This window comes from Tupaia chinensis, unplaced genomic scaffold, assembly GCF_000334495.1.
Source record: "Tupaia chinensis unplaced genomic scaffold, TupChi_1.0 Scaffold000314_1, whole genome shotgun sequence".
In the NCBI taxonomy this organism is placed as follows: domain Eukaryota; kingdom Metazoa; phylum Chordata; class Mammalia; order Scandentia; family Tupaiidae; genus Tupaia; species Tupaia belangeri.
This window is the reverse complement of record NW_006159807.1, coordinates 722951-738387: the sequence shown is the minus strand read 5'-3', so window position 1 is coordinate 738387 and position 15437 is coordinate 722951. Positions and strand designations below refer to the sequence as shown.

The following is a 15437-nucleotide window of genomic DNA, read 5'->3' as shown; positions in this document are numbered from 1 at the left end:
ATGGCAAAACTGAAAGCTCAAATCCTGGAATTTCATAGGTTTGTTTTGGATCATTTCTCACGCATCTCCCAATTTTTTTTGTCAAATCAGTTCTAAAAGATTCCTCTACTATGTTGTCTCTGTTACCATTTCACATTTTGGATATTTTGGCATCATCTTTAATCTTGGAGCTTTCTCTTGTGTTCTCTTACAGGACACCTACAAGACATCAGATGGTCCCAATTCTGATCTCTGAGGAAACTTATTTTTATAGAGTAGCCAGAAAAATGTTTATTCTTTTTTGCCCTCAAGATCTTCTTTTATTTTTAATTTTTATTTATTATAATTATTATTTTTTAAGTTTTCTATAGAGCATGTGTCCTCACCAGAGAGAGACAGAGCAGGAGAGAGAGGGAAAGTGAGAAAGCAAGTAACCAGGTCTGGGACTCAAAATGTGGTCGACCATGCGGGAGCCTAGTGCCTTAACCACCACCTGCTGGCCCTCAAAACAATAGAATTTTAAGAATAGTACTCTTAAAATCATTAGTAGCCATTTGGATATGAATAATTGCAACAGGACATATTTTGGTGCATTGGAATGGGAAGAGAGGATATAAAAATATACGATCTGGGACTCATCCCAAATAATATTATTTTGGGAACCATACCTTAGAAAATAAATATTTTCAGAATGTGCATGAAAACTTCTATTAAGAACACATGTCTACCAACTCAAGCCAAACTCCTATTAAGCCTATTTTAGTCTGTTATTGTGCTGTTGAACAGAAATGCCTGAGACTGGGTGATTTATAAAGAATGGAGGTTTATTTGACCTGCAGGCAGTCATTTTCTTTTTTTTAAATTTAAATTTTTTCACTTTTGGCTTGCTGTAGGGAGCATGCACTAGCTAGAGAGAGAGTAAAGGAGAGAGATAGAGAGAGAAAGAGAGAGAGAGAACATGAGAAAGAGAGTGAAAATGAGAAATCACCCCTCATGAAGATGACCACACCACAATCCTCGCTCCTCCATTCTCCTCTTGGGATTTTGGGCATGCACACAAATGCATCTGGAGTGATTTCCAAGCCACCAGATCCAAGAATTGAACCACAGCCAGCTATGTGAGATCCAGCTGCCTTAACCTCCATGCCACCTGCTGGCCCTCCATCTTCCTTTGATAACTATCTGCTCTTGTGGGGACTAACCCATTGTCTTGAGTGTGAGAACTCATTTCCTCCCTTGAGAAGGGATTAAGCTGTTCATGATGATGATGGCCCCATGAACTAAATATTGCCCACTAGCCTCTACCTCCTGAAAGTCACCAATTTCAACCCCATTATGATGGGGACCCAGCTTCCAGCACATGAACCTTTGGGAACAAACCAACAAGGCCCTATGTGGGAGGCTGTGCACCAGCAAGTCTGCCAAGGTCATTAGGTTTCGGTTTCTAAGAAAACAAACAATTACACAATGCCAAAGTCCACAATTGGCTCCCCTTCAAAACCTCACCTTCAAAACCATACTCTGATTGGCCACTTCCCATAAAGGCCATAATTGGCTCCCCTTCAAAACCTCACCTTCAAAACCATATTCTGATTGGCCACTTCCCATAGCAAATCGGTGAGCTTAGAATCCCTCAGATTTGCATATCCGGCACCTCATGATTGGTTCACAAAAGCAACCAATCATAACCCACCTTCTACAATCCTTCATTTAACAAATCACTGCCCACCAACATGTATATAACCATGATCCCTGGCCCACAATAGCCAGACGACCCTGAAGACCCTGAAGAACTGTAACACTGCGTCATCTCCGTGCTGCCTACAATAAATGGTCGGATGGACGACCCTGAAGAGTTGTAACACTGCGTCGTCTCCGTGTTGTAACACTGTGTCGTTTGTCCTGTCTCTCACTCCTTCCCTCAGGAAACCTATTAGACCATCCCCCCGGTTGGCACAGCCCCATGGGATCGGACCTCTGCTTCTCTAAAGCACTCGTCACCTTCTGACGTACTGTATATTTATTTGTGCATTCAGGTTGTTAGTCTCCCCCACTGGAAGGTAGATTCCATGAAGACCGAGACTGGTATGTCTTGTTTAGCAATTGGACTGGAATCTGGCAATAAACTAGGAGGTTGATCAATATCTATTGTTCAATACTAAATTTCATTTTTATTTACAGTGTTTATAAAATCTGCATTGTTATAAGAACTGAAATAGAACTTAACCAAAGAAGCAAAAAAAGTTACAAAATAATTACTGCCTAAACTATTGAGTTTTATTATGGAGAGCTAAAAATCATTCATGGACTATTTCAATCCAATATTATTAAAGTCTTTCAGAAAAATGGGAAAAACATCCATCACAATGAATTACAGTGAAGAGTGATCATAATGTAGGTGTCTAACAGTAAGGAGATGCTTAGTAAGTTAATGTATATATCCATACATTGTGTTCTTAATCACTCATGAAAAAATATTACTATGGAAAAATGCTTCTGATATTTTCTTAAGGGTAACAAATAAAGATATAAATATGCAAGAAACACGATCTCAGCTTTTTTGTAGAAGACTGGAAGGAAATATATCAAAATAGTGATGAAACTGAGATACAGACAGTTCAAGGAAACCACCCAAAGTCACACAGTGGAGAGTAGAAGAGCTGGGAGTTGAATGTAGGCAGACTAGCTGGAGCCTTCTCATCTTCTGTACTATGTGCTGCTGCTTTTGCCTGTGTCTTGCTGCTCTCATCGATTCCACCAACCCCACTCCTTCTAACTTACGAGCTCCCCTGGTGCAGGCGCTGTGGATCTGTAACCCCTAGCACCAAGGACTGGTGCCAGCTCACCACATAGTTATAGATCAAAATTACAGTCTAATGTAACTTTGAGATTTATATGTCTTCTCCCTAGGATAATAAGTTTAGATTTCAGCAGGCATATATCAGTTTTACCAGGAAAATAGTATTAAATAGTAATACTCTGTTGTGCTTTTTGTATTGACAATGAAAGAAGCCAACAATATTGAGCTGGTTTTTTTTTTCCTTTTCCAAGACTAGAACGACTGTTGTTGAACAAGGTGGAAAATATTTAGCTAAAAAGCAGTTCCTTTTAAAAATAAGCTCAGTTGCTACGATGTATTAGGTAGTATTTTGGGCCAGTGCTAGATGACGGCATCAGTTAGTCTGAGGGAAGGCTCGGAGAAAAGATCTTCCGAAGAGTTATCATTGGTAAAGTTTACTTGGATCTGTAACCTAAATAGGGTTCGTAAATATAACCCTATACTAGAGTTTATAATTTCAGGGAAGTAGCTTACGGAATGGTCCCATTTGTTCTTGTTTCCTTAAGCAGCTATCTTGATAGCCAAGATGTCCTGTTTACAAACAGTCACCCAAGAGGCCAGAGAGCACTGTGAGCCATGTGATGGATCACTCTCAGCAGGCTGACTCCGCCTGCGTTCTCCCTGACTCTAATTAAAAGACGACTAAGTCAGGGGTCTAAGGCAGGAATGACAATAGGGCAGCAGTCCCCAAAATAGCAGCAAAGGAAAATGGATGCCTTTGAGTGATTGCATGATGTCTGAATTAATGGCCAGGAAATGAGCGATTATCGCATACTTACAGCTAGGCTGTTTTGTAAAGCTTGTGGCGTGCTCAAAGACATATACTTGAACTTGGGGAAATTTGAGAGAAGAATGTGTTCAGTTATTGCTTGGCTGGATATAATGCATATCCAAGCAGTGTTTAAACTAAGGGGAAAAACACTTCCTGTTACTACTGTTTTAGTATTGATGTTTCTAAAATGAGCATAATCTTATGAAACTTATTTTGTAGACACACGTAGTCTCTAGCCAGTTGTTAACTTAGAGAAATGACTTTTATTGCTACTGCCTCTGTTGCTGCCTTATACTAATACTAGTTGGTAGTTAAATAGCTGTGTTACTGTGTGTGGAAGGAAAGCTTCAAATAGCTCTCTTCCCTTTATAAAAATATATTCTCACAGCATTTCTATCTGGCAGATCGGTGACAAGAATCCTTATTTTTCTGAGGCTGATTAGTTCAGTAGGTTAAAGCATCACACAAAAGAGGCTAAGGTCCAGTATTTGATTCCCCCATGGGGGTGAACTCCCCCAGGCTGCACTCCTAACCCCAGTCGCCATCTTGTAATGGTGTCCATTCATCATGGGCGGAAACAGGAGAAAGGGTGAGGGTGGATTAGAGCAAATCCATCACCACTACTGGAAACCCAACTGATTATGCCAACCTCACAGATTGGGGGTTGGGAAAGGATAGGGGGTCATTTATGCAAACAATAGTATAGTATGCAAATAGTGAAACTGAGGTACAGACACATTATATTAATGAATTTTTAAAAATATCCTTTTAATAAACTTTAAAACATGATCCTCCCATCCCCCACTTTTCAGTCAGTTTGAGTTTCTAAAGGCATAATTCTAAAAACATTGGCCATATCTAGCCAGTTTCACATAAGGTCACCTATTTATTTCTAAAACTATCTTTTGTTTTAAAAATAACTATCTGGGGCCGGCAGGTGGTGTGGTGGTTAAGGACGCTGGACTCCCACATGGCCAACTGCGGTTCAGGTCCCAGACCTGGCGGCTTCCTTTTTTACTTTCCCTCTCTCTCTTTGGCTCTGTCCCTCTCTGGTCAAATTAAAACAAATAAGTGAATAAATAAATAAAACTTAAATTAAAAATAAAACTAAAAATAACCATCTCAAATTTAACAGTTCCAAAACAAATGTCAAGTGAAACCTAGTTTGCATATATCTTCTCACAGAGAATGGCCTATCTTAGAGGAAAGAAGAAAAAAAGCCAGAAGCAGAATACTGACTTCAAAAGGCAGATGACTTTGGCTGAAGTACAAGACGTTATATCTGGCCTGGTTTTGTTTAGGCCAGACAGTTATTCTTAGAATGGCCGACTTCTCTATTGTGAATTTATTTTATCTTGGCTACGTTACCTCCTCTATGTTTCCTTATTTGCTTATTTTCCAACTGGTGGTGTTTCTGGGAAGCCTATTACCCTCAGCCTTGCAGTCTGTGCCATAAGGTACTTGCGCAGGGCCCACCAAAGATCTCATGGGTACTAAGCCCACAATCAAGTGAAACGGGTAGACTCGAGATGAGAAAAATCTGTCCAATATTCCTTACGTCACTCTGTTGCATGCTATTCTTCACTCATAGCATGCCTTTTGTGAACTTAAACTGCCTTGAGCAGAAAGAGAAGCCAATGTCTGCAAATGCTATTTATATGCTGCTCTGATGAGAGTGATGTGGCTTCATCCTCCAGTGTGCTGTATCCATAGATAACCAGAGTGTGCTCTTATCAGCACAGGCAGCCTTCAACCTATACCTCTGGCTTATTTCTTATTTATGAATGGTCTCCAGGCCTGGAATCACCTGACCCTATCTTGACCATTGGCATTACCCATCCTCATCCATGTCCTGGCCAGGAAGTAACTGATTCTCACTGTGGGAAGATGCTGTTCCTCGGGATCCCTCTCCTCTGACTCCCTTGTTGTAGCTTCTGCCCCACTGCTTGGCTGGAAAGGTAGCTTCTGAATTTATTCCAAGTCCTTTTAACATTCACATTCTCCATTCCTTCTGATAGGAAAAAAAATACATACACACACACAAAAACAGGTTATTAATTATCTTGGGAATTAGAAGGGTGAAGAGTAGGCTTTAAGGAAGTTCCTGAGTTATAATTAAGAGCACAGACTCTAGAACAAGACTACTTGGATCAAATACCAGCTCCATCACTTTTAGCTGTGTGATGTTATATAAGTTGTTTGACCTCTCTGAGGTCTACTTTTTTTACCTTTCATTAGGAATAATAGTATCTACTTCACAGACTTACAGTTGTAAAACACTTAGAACTGGCTTGGCAGAGTAAAAGCTATATAAGTGCTACTTAAAAAATGAGAAATTCTTTCTCCTCAATCTTCCCCCTAAGTATCTTGCATTTTCCTATAGCATTGTTTTTGGGAGCAGGGCATGAACACTGGGAACCAAGATTCAGTTCTAGCCCCTAGCAAAGGTGTAACTGCAAGGTTAGCCCAGTTTCTCCTCATAGGCCTTCGTGAAGCCTTGGCCTGAAGTACGACTGTGAACTCCAGGCCTGGGGCTGCACGGGGCAGGGTCATGCTGATGATGGGAGCAGTCCAATGTATGTGTGTGTGTGTGTGTGTGTGAGTGTGGTCTATGTGGTGTGGGGAATAGTGTCAAAACAGTCTTTCTGAATTACAATGTTTGTATTCTAGATAACCCGGCACGATTTTTAGAATGAGAGAAATCAACCCAAGAGAAACAGAAACTCTAGAATAGAGAGTGCGTGTAAAAGAGAGGAAGACTCAATAATAGGAAAAATTGGTTTTCAGGAAAAAAATTAGGGACTTTAGTTACCTTCTCTGTATTAGAAACATGTGCTCACTGTATCTGTGATCTAGATGTGTCCCTAATCTTGACTAACAAGCTCGAACATTACTCGAGGACCAGTACCCCCAGCAATACCACAGCTCTTAGGAGGTCTCTGAAGCACCATGGTGTCTTCAAAGTCTGCATAGTACTTCTTTGAACTCTCCATCTTCCTAATTGAGTTTACATTTCATAAGTGCCAAAAATCAAGATAATATAAATATACTTTTCCTATTCCATTCTACTTTAGCCTTTCTTGTTTATTGGAGGACTAGTTATGGGATACATATTAAACTACTGCATATATATACTTCTAAAACATTTTGAAATGGCTCATATTAAATATAATTACTAATTTCTGAAAGATCAAGATGATTCTTCAATAGCCACAAGCCTTGGGCCCTGTTTCTCTTAATTACTGTAACCATAAGACCAGTTCAGCCTCTTGACCTTAGGAGATGCTTAATAAATATTTATTGCATGCAGTTGCCGACTATATGAGCAAATGTATCATCTCTTGGATCATTAGATAAACAGGATTCTGAGCTGATTATCTTTTCTCTGCTGAGCTTCAGATACATAGAAAAGAGGTAATAATTTTTGGTTTATGCCACATTCTCACAATTGGTACTGTCTTTGTTGTTTCCTTGTTTAGTTAATGTAATTTTATGACGTAATAAGTATCCATATCCCACCATGCAGCACAAAAGCACAGGCCTTAACTATAATCTGCATCTAACTTTGCTGTTCCTTGCATCCCTTCTTCCTGACTCTACCACTTGAGGAAGCCATTATCTAGAATCCTGTGATGAGTAATCATCTATAACATCTCTCCTGGGATGCAGATAGGATCAAGAAAATATTCCAGTGTTCCAGATCATTGGCCTAGGAAGTTTTGAACCAAATCCACTTGCAAATTTGAGGGAGTCTGTATTTTATTTAGGCCAGTAGAATATCTAGTCTGATCCAATTAATCTTAGCATAGAAGACTTTGCAGCCATGTGATCAAAGGGGTAGGGCGAAAGAAATGTTTTGCTGTTTGATACTAAATGTTTAACAAGAACATGATAACTTACTTTTTAAAGTAGAGAATTAAGGCACTTTGTACTAGATTATCAGAAGTGATGTTATCTTTAGGCAAAAACTATAAAAATCTTCCATGTAGAGAAATTCTTTCATTTGCTGTGTAATAAAGCTTTGTCCCTTATTCTTCAACTACTTTGAGCTGTTTTAATGGTCTTTTCTGGCATGACCTCCTATTTCTAAATAAATGCCTGATGTCCTTTCTGGGGTCATCAGTATTACTCCCTGCCTATTGAATATCCATGATGACTGGATGGATTTAGCTCTCTTATGGCACTCCTTAGTATTTCCACACTGTTTTTGGTTAAATTCGTAGCTCGGAATTCATAAAATTATGGTTATCAATATTGCCGTCAAAGCCAAGTCATGTACCATGGCTGTCTTTCCTCTAATCCTTCCCCTGGGATTACTAATTCCCTGATTTTCATTCAACTTGTTTTCTCTGTGCCCATTAATATCTTTTACTCTCTCATAGTATCTTGGTACAATTTTCCTCATGGTAATCTACCTGGTACTCCTCACCTGTCCCATCAGCATTTTTCTTGCTGAAAATCTTCCTCCTGGGCTTTTGCACCAATATAATTAAGTTGTTCTCAAGGCCCATGGCCCTGAGACTTCATCTCTCTCCTACATTGATCCCCTTGAAGTACTTGTTTTCTTCTTTTTTGCTGTCTTTCTTTTTTTTTTTAAAGAATTATTTATTTAATTTTATTTCTTCTCCTCCTCTTCCTCCTCCTTCTTCTTCTTCATTTGACAAGAAAGAAACACATACAGAAAGAGGGAGAAAACAAACTACCAGGTCCAAGACTCAAACTGCAATCAGCCACGTGTGAGTCCAGTACCTTAACCACTATGCCACTGGCCAGCCCTCACTGTCTTGTTTTGTGAGGAGAAAAAAAAAGTTGCAAAGGAAAAAAGGGTAGGTGAGGTTATTAATTTGATATTCTGCATCTCTTAAAATATCTGTATTCGGCCCACGCAATGAAATGATAAATTGATTATGGAATTCTAAAAATTGAAAATGGTCTTCATGGCTTCATTGTCTCCTACGCTCCCGTGTGGCTTTTGAGAAGTCCAATGACATTCTTATTTCTGATCCTTTGTGTGTGCTTGGTCTCCCACTCTCCCATTTGAAAGTTATCAGCATTTTATCTTTAACCCGAGTGTTTTTAAATTTCCTGATATAGACATTTTCCATTAATTATGCTAGGCTCTCAAAGGGCCTTCCATTCTTCAGATTTATAACCTTTCATTTTGGAAAATCTTTCTTATTTATTTGATAATTTTCTCCCAAACATTTTCTCTTTTCTTTCTTTTTGTCAATTCTATTTATCAGCTGTTCGAATACTCTAGATTTATACTCTAATTTTCTTATAGTTTCTTCCATGGTCTATTTCCTTGGGAGATTTCCTTAAATCCTTCTACTGCAGTTTTTCTTTTGGCTATCATATTTTTGTTTTCTAAAAGCCTTTGCTTGTTCCCTTTTGTAGGTTCTTATTTCATGGATGCAATATTTTCTCTTATCCCCCTGAGGCTATCAGTCAGTCTGGGGATGTTTTCGTTTGCCATCTGCATTGTTTATCTTACCTCTAAGACCCTTTCCTCCCTCCACAAAGCTTGTTGGTTTTTTTCTGTCTTCTGTGTTAGAGGATTTTTCTCAAATGTCTGGTACTTCTTGACTGCAGGTTTATAATTAATATCAAGAGCTATATTATTTGTTATTCATAATATGTTTATTTTCTAAACAGGAATTATATTTAGTATTCAGATATGTTAGATAAAAGCTTCAAACAATACAGAGGAATAAAAGTTTCCTCACAATTCTACTTACTAGAGGTAACCACTATTTATTTTAAAAAATTTTATGTGTATATAAGCATACATTTAAAAAATAGAATAATAACATACAATGTGTTTTTTTTTTCACTAACACTAGGCCATTAGTATCTTTTCACGTCAGCAAATATATTATGTCTTTTATTTCAGTGGCTAGAGAGTTCATTTAACCAATCATCGATTGCTGCAAACCCCACATATAAATGTCTGCTGTTCTGTTCGTTGGGCTGTCCATTAAAGGACTATCCTCTCGTTAAGAGTACTTAAGTATAACTTCTCGGGGGGGGGGTGGTTTACCATAGGGAGTATGAGCTCACAGGGGAGAGACAGTAAGAGGGAAAGTGAGAAATCACTCTCCGGGTAGATGGCCATGCTGCAGTCTCTTCTCTTCCATTCTTCTTCTGGGATTTTGGGCACAAACGCACATGAGCCTGACATAAAATTTGAGCCACCAGGTCTGGACTGGAACTGCGGTTGCTCATGTGGGAGTTGAGCACCTTAACCACCACACCACCTGTTGGCCCTCCCTTAAGTATAACATCTCATTGTTCAACGTGAGAGGAGCTGTTAATCCTACTTCTTCAATGATCTCTGCAGGTCCTCCTGCCCCTGAGTCTGTTTCTATTTCTGCAGAGAAAATATATCCCACTTCCTGGCCCTGCAGGGTGGAGGCAATAATCCAGGATGGGGCAAGGGTAACCAACTGCTCCATCTGTAGGTCTCAGCAAAATGCTCTGGTTTTACTTATTTATTTTCCACCTCTGCCACATCTGGAACTTCCCAGTTCTGAGGCTTTCCTGATCTGGGGATTCTGGCTGACTTCTCCTCAGTATGTACCCATTGGGTATGGAGCTTGTACCCTTTCCACCCAGTTACTACGTCCTGCTGCTTCTCATGTGTGTATATAGTGGCCGGGAAACTCAGAGAACTCCTAGTTTCATAAAAAAATGGTGCTGTGTTGGACCAGCAGAGGGCATAATGGCTACATCGCTGGACTCCCATGTAGTCCACCACAGTTCAAATCCTGGACCCGGTGGCTTAAATTTACGCAGGGCATGTGTGCATGTGTGCCCAAGATCTTGAGAGGAGAATGGAGAAGAACAAATTGCAGTGTGGCCAACCCCCCTGGGGAGTGATTTCTCACTTTCTGTGTCTCTGTCTTTCTGGCGAGAGGGCCGCCCCCCCCAAAAAAAAACCCCCCAAAAAAAAAAAAAAAAAAAAAAAAAGAAAGAAAGAAAGAAAGAAAAATGGTGCTGTGTTTCCCTTTTTTGTTTCTCTTATTGTCTCATGCATAGTTTTAAAAAATGATTCTGAGAAACAGATAAGTCATTCTATAATATCTTAAAACTAGAAGGGTCTGAGCAGCACTAGTCCCGTGTGGAGGTACTCCTGGCAGCATTATTTCTTGAACAGCAGTAGTTCTAATTACAGTGCCAGGATGAGTTCAGCTCGTGTTCATTCATGGAGATCTCTCTCACCTCCCTCGGCTGTGGGAAATCCAACTGAAGCGACTGAATCTGCGTTGGAGAGAGAAAAGGAACAGTTCCCTAAACTCTATTGGTGGCTTAAGCTTTGAAACCACAGGAGAAAATTTGAGGAGCTCCTGCAAGCAATGGGGAAAACTTACAGACTGTGGTCATGATGGGTCCTACAAGCAAAAGATCAAGAAGATTTGGTTTTGTGACTTTCTCATTCATGGCTGAGGCTGATGCTGCCATCATTGAATTGATGGGAGAGTCGCCGAGCCCAAACGTGCTGTGGCAAGAGAGGAGTATGGAAAACCAGGGGCTCACGTAACTGTGAAGAAGCTGTTTGTTTGTTGGTGGAATTAAAGAAGATACTGAGGAACATCACCTTAGAGACTACTTAGAGACTATTTTAAGGATTATGCAAAAATTGATACCATTGAGATAATTACTGAGAGGCAATCTGTAAAGAAAAGAGGCTTTCCCCTTGTACAACTATATTTATTGCAGCACTATTTATGATTGGTAAGACATGGAACCAACCCAGATGTCCATAAATGGATGATGAATTGAAAAAGTGTGGCACATATACTCCATGGAATATTATTTGGCCATAAAAAAACAACAAGGCCCTGGAATTTGATAGAAAGTGGACTAATAAGGAAGATTTGTTGATGAGTGAAACAAGTCAGGCTATGAAAGAGAGACATTGTATGTCCCTTCTGAACATATACTGGTTGTCTGCACTCTATAGTAGAGATTGAAAGACTGGACGACATAAAAGCATTACAAATTGTTATGGACACAAGAGACACAGTGGAAGGAGAGTGTGAGGGGGAAGAGTGTGGGAAAGGAAATTTGGGGGGAAAATGGAGAGGTAAGATATTTATGGGACACAGATATAGTTTATTATCTGTTGATGAGGATGTGTATAGTATTCTCAACTAGACTGAGATGTATATCATGCTGGGTAAAGTCTCTTTACAATCTAAATGATGTATAGCAATTTAACATACATATATACACACATACACACACACACATATATATATGATAATAATAAAATAAATTTTAAAAATAAAAAAAAAGAGAAAAGAGGCTTTTGCTTTGTTACTTCTGATGACCATGATCCTGTGGATAAATTTGTTTTTCAGAAATACCATACTATTGATGGACATAATGCAGAAGTAAGAAAGGCTTTGTCTAGATAAGAAATGCCGAAGTCCAAAGTTCTAGGAGTGGAAAAGGAGGAAATCTTGGTTTTGGAGGTTCACATGGTATGGTGGAAATTTTGGATCAGGACCAGGAAGTAATTTTAGAGGAGGATCTGATGGATACAGAAGTAGATGTGGGTTTGGGGTTGGCTATAATGGGTATGAAGGCAGACCTGGAGGTGGCAATTTTGAAGGTAGCCTTGGTTATGGAGGAGAAAAAGGAGGATGTGGTGGTGGAAGACCTGGATATGGCAACCAGGGTGGGGACTACGGAGGTGGTTATGACAAATATGGAGGAGGAAATTATGGAAGTAGAAATGACAATGATTTTGGAAACCATAACCAGCAACCTTCCAACTATGGTCCAATGAAGAGTGGAAACTTTGGTGGTAGCAGGAATATGGGGGACCATATGGTGGAGGAAACTATGATCCAGGAGATAGTGGACCATGTGGGGGTTATGGTGGGAGGAGCTGGCATCAAGCTTCTTCCTCTATACCATGGGCTTCACTGTATAAATAGGAGAGGATGAGAGCCCAGAGCTAACAGAACAGCTTCAGGTTATTGAAATAACAACGTTGAGGAAACTCTTTTTTTTTTTTTTGAGAGGTTTTTGCTATAGGGCACGTGTGCTCGCCAGACAGAGAGAGACAGAAAGACAGAAAGCGAGAAATCACCCCCCAGGGGGGATGGCCACGCTGCAATCCTTTCTCCTCCATTCTCCTCTCGGGATCTTGGGCACACACGCACATGGGCCCGGCGTGAGTTTAAGCCACTAGGGCCGGGAGGCGAACCGCAATCGACTACATTTGAGGCCAGCAACACAGCCATTACACTAACTGCTGGTCCCGAGGAAACTCTTACCTTAGTCATGCATAAATGTGCAGTGATACGGCATAAGACACCAGAGTACAGGCAGAGAGCCATTTTGTGAATGGATTGGATTATTAACATAACCTTACTGTGGAGGAAGAATTGTAAGGGAAAAAAATGCCTTTGAGACAGTTCCTTAGCTTTTTAATTGTTGTTTCTTTCTAGTGGTCTTTGTAAAAGTGTAGAAGCATTCCTTCTTTGATAATGTTAAATTTGTAAGTTTTAGATGACCTGTGAAATCTTTTTTAAAGACTTTTCTCAAAGTTTTGAAAAGCTTTTAGCCAGGACCATGGTGTAATAAGACATTTTTACATTACATTCCTTTAAACAATTTAATTGCGTGTGTAGAGTTAAGGTGTTGTACATTTATGGCTTAATAAAATAATTCTAAAGGAAAAAAAAAACCTAGAAAAGTACAATCAATGACTTAAACATACATTACATGATTATTAATCAGATTAATTCTTTTTTTTTTTTTTTTTTTGGGGATTTTTTTGGCATATCGCACGTGGAGAGAGACAGAGAGACAGAAAGTGAGACATACGGATGGCCACGCTGCAATCCCTTCTCCTCTATTCTCCTCTCGGGATCTTGGGCACGCACGTACACACGCCCGGCGTGAGTTTTAAGCCACCGGGTCTGGGACGCAAACCGCAGTTGACTACATGGGAGTCCAGCGACATAGCCACTGTGCTAACTGCTGGTCCCAATCAGATTAATTCTTAATATTACACCAAATTTATCATTTAAATACATATCATAGAAACCTATATCATATAATCTCCATGAAAAGGAAGTTATAATAAGGGTCCCCAAGAGGTAAGCTATGAAAGTTCATTGCACAGGGACCTGTCACTGATTGACCTCTGAGCAAGGCGGAAAAGGTACTGAGGAAAGCGCATAGTGGTTGCCCACGAATCAATTCAGTCTCGTTGATTGTTACCATTTTTCTTGAGCACTGAATGACTTTGCTAGGCATTTTATCTTTAAAACAAGATACAGAAAATTTATGGGAATGTAAATGTTTAAAAGCAAAAACTGTTTAAATACAATGTCCTCTCCGGTAATGACAGGAGTTCCTAAATGTAAAGTTACAATTTTTGAAGGGTAGAAGTTTTTCCTTGCTTTGAAATCTTAAGCTCTCTAGGACTTTAAAATAAATTTTCCAAATCCTTAAATGGTAATTTGTGTTACTCCTTCTCCCTTTGAATATCCTAATGCTTCAGAAACAGAATCTGTATTTCTCAGCGATCACCCTGTCCTCTTTTCACTAAACAACCATTCAGGCAACATACACTCAAAAGAGAAAACATTGACAATCACACAAGACAGTTGTATTTGATAACCTGTTTGTGTGGAGATGAGAATATCTCTTCAAAAATAGCAGATTTTTAAAGTTGATATTCAAAATGTCCACTCTGATAGTGAGCATTTCTGTATCTCTATGCATGAGATCACCTGCGCTTCCATAATAGAGCATCGAATGGAACACGATCTTGACGGAGTTGCTCTGTTTTGCACTAGCTCAAACACACATGCACATTTTACAGTGAGAATTGGTAATAACGATTCTCACATGATCCAGTGGTGGTACTTTTGTGATAGCTCTATTGTTTCTAATGTACAGTAGCACTTATTTTCTTAATTGAAAGAAAATAACCAGCCAGAATACAATATCAGAAAATCCAGCTGGGTAGAGCTGTTTTTTTTTGTTTGTTTGTTTTGTTTTGTTTTGTTTTGTTTTTATGATAGAGTACATGTGTGTACACAAGAGAGAGAAAGAGAGAGAACGAGAGAAGCACTGTTGAAAGAAGCATGATTCTGCAACTCCTTTCCCCTAGCCTTCCAGCTCCTCAGGATCTTAGGTGCCTGCCCTAGCCCAGCGTGTTTTCAGGCTGACCTGGGAGAGGTCCATGGTTGACCACGTGGTTTCCAGCACTGCAGTCCAATATGCTACGGCTTCAGAATGCACCACCAGCTGGGCCAGGTAGAGCTATTGTTGCTCAGATTCTTCGGGCTGTGGGGAACGTGCCTACAGCAATCAAGGGATTCTCTTATGGACTAAGAACGAACTCCAGTTTCAGGCCTCCCTTGGCTCATGGGGTAATCTAGACTGTGCCTCAAGGACAGTGTCTAGAAAATTTGCCTCTGGATTTATATTTGTTTATGAGATGTTTATATACTATTGTATATGTACTGATGTTTATATGTACATGACACAAACCAGAAAATTAAAGATGATCTACATAGCACACATAAATAAAAAATTAAATTTTCTACAGTATAGTATTCCTATTTTGGAATCCACTGGTCTGGAAACAGACTATAAATTGAAAGGTCCTAGAATTTGCCTTTACAATAAGTAAATCTCTTGATGAGAATAACAGGGTCTGGAGAAGCTTATGCAAATTGTTCTCCCTCTCAACTCTCATCTAAACCTCTCTACAGTATGGGTCATCCTTTACTAATGGAAAATTCTCTTAGCTGGACACCGGTGTAGAATCACAATTCCTATATGGTCTGAAAGACTTATGCTGCTATTTTTATGTTC

General features: G+C 39.6%; 1 pseudogene; it reads left to right on the top strand.

The window, feature by feature from the left end:
* The first annotated feature begins 10771 nt into the window (after positions 1-10771).
* LOC106735135 (heterogeneous nuclear ribonucleoproteins A2/B1 pseudogene) lies at positions 10772-12384 on the top strand (annotated as a pseudogene).
* The last annotated feature ends 3053 nt before the right edge of the window (positions 12385-15437 follow it).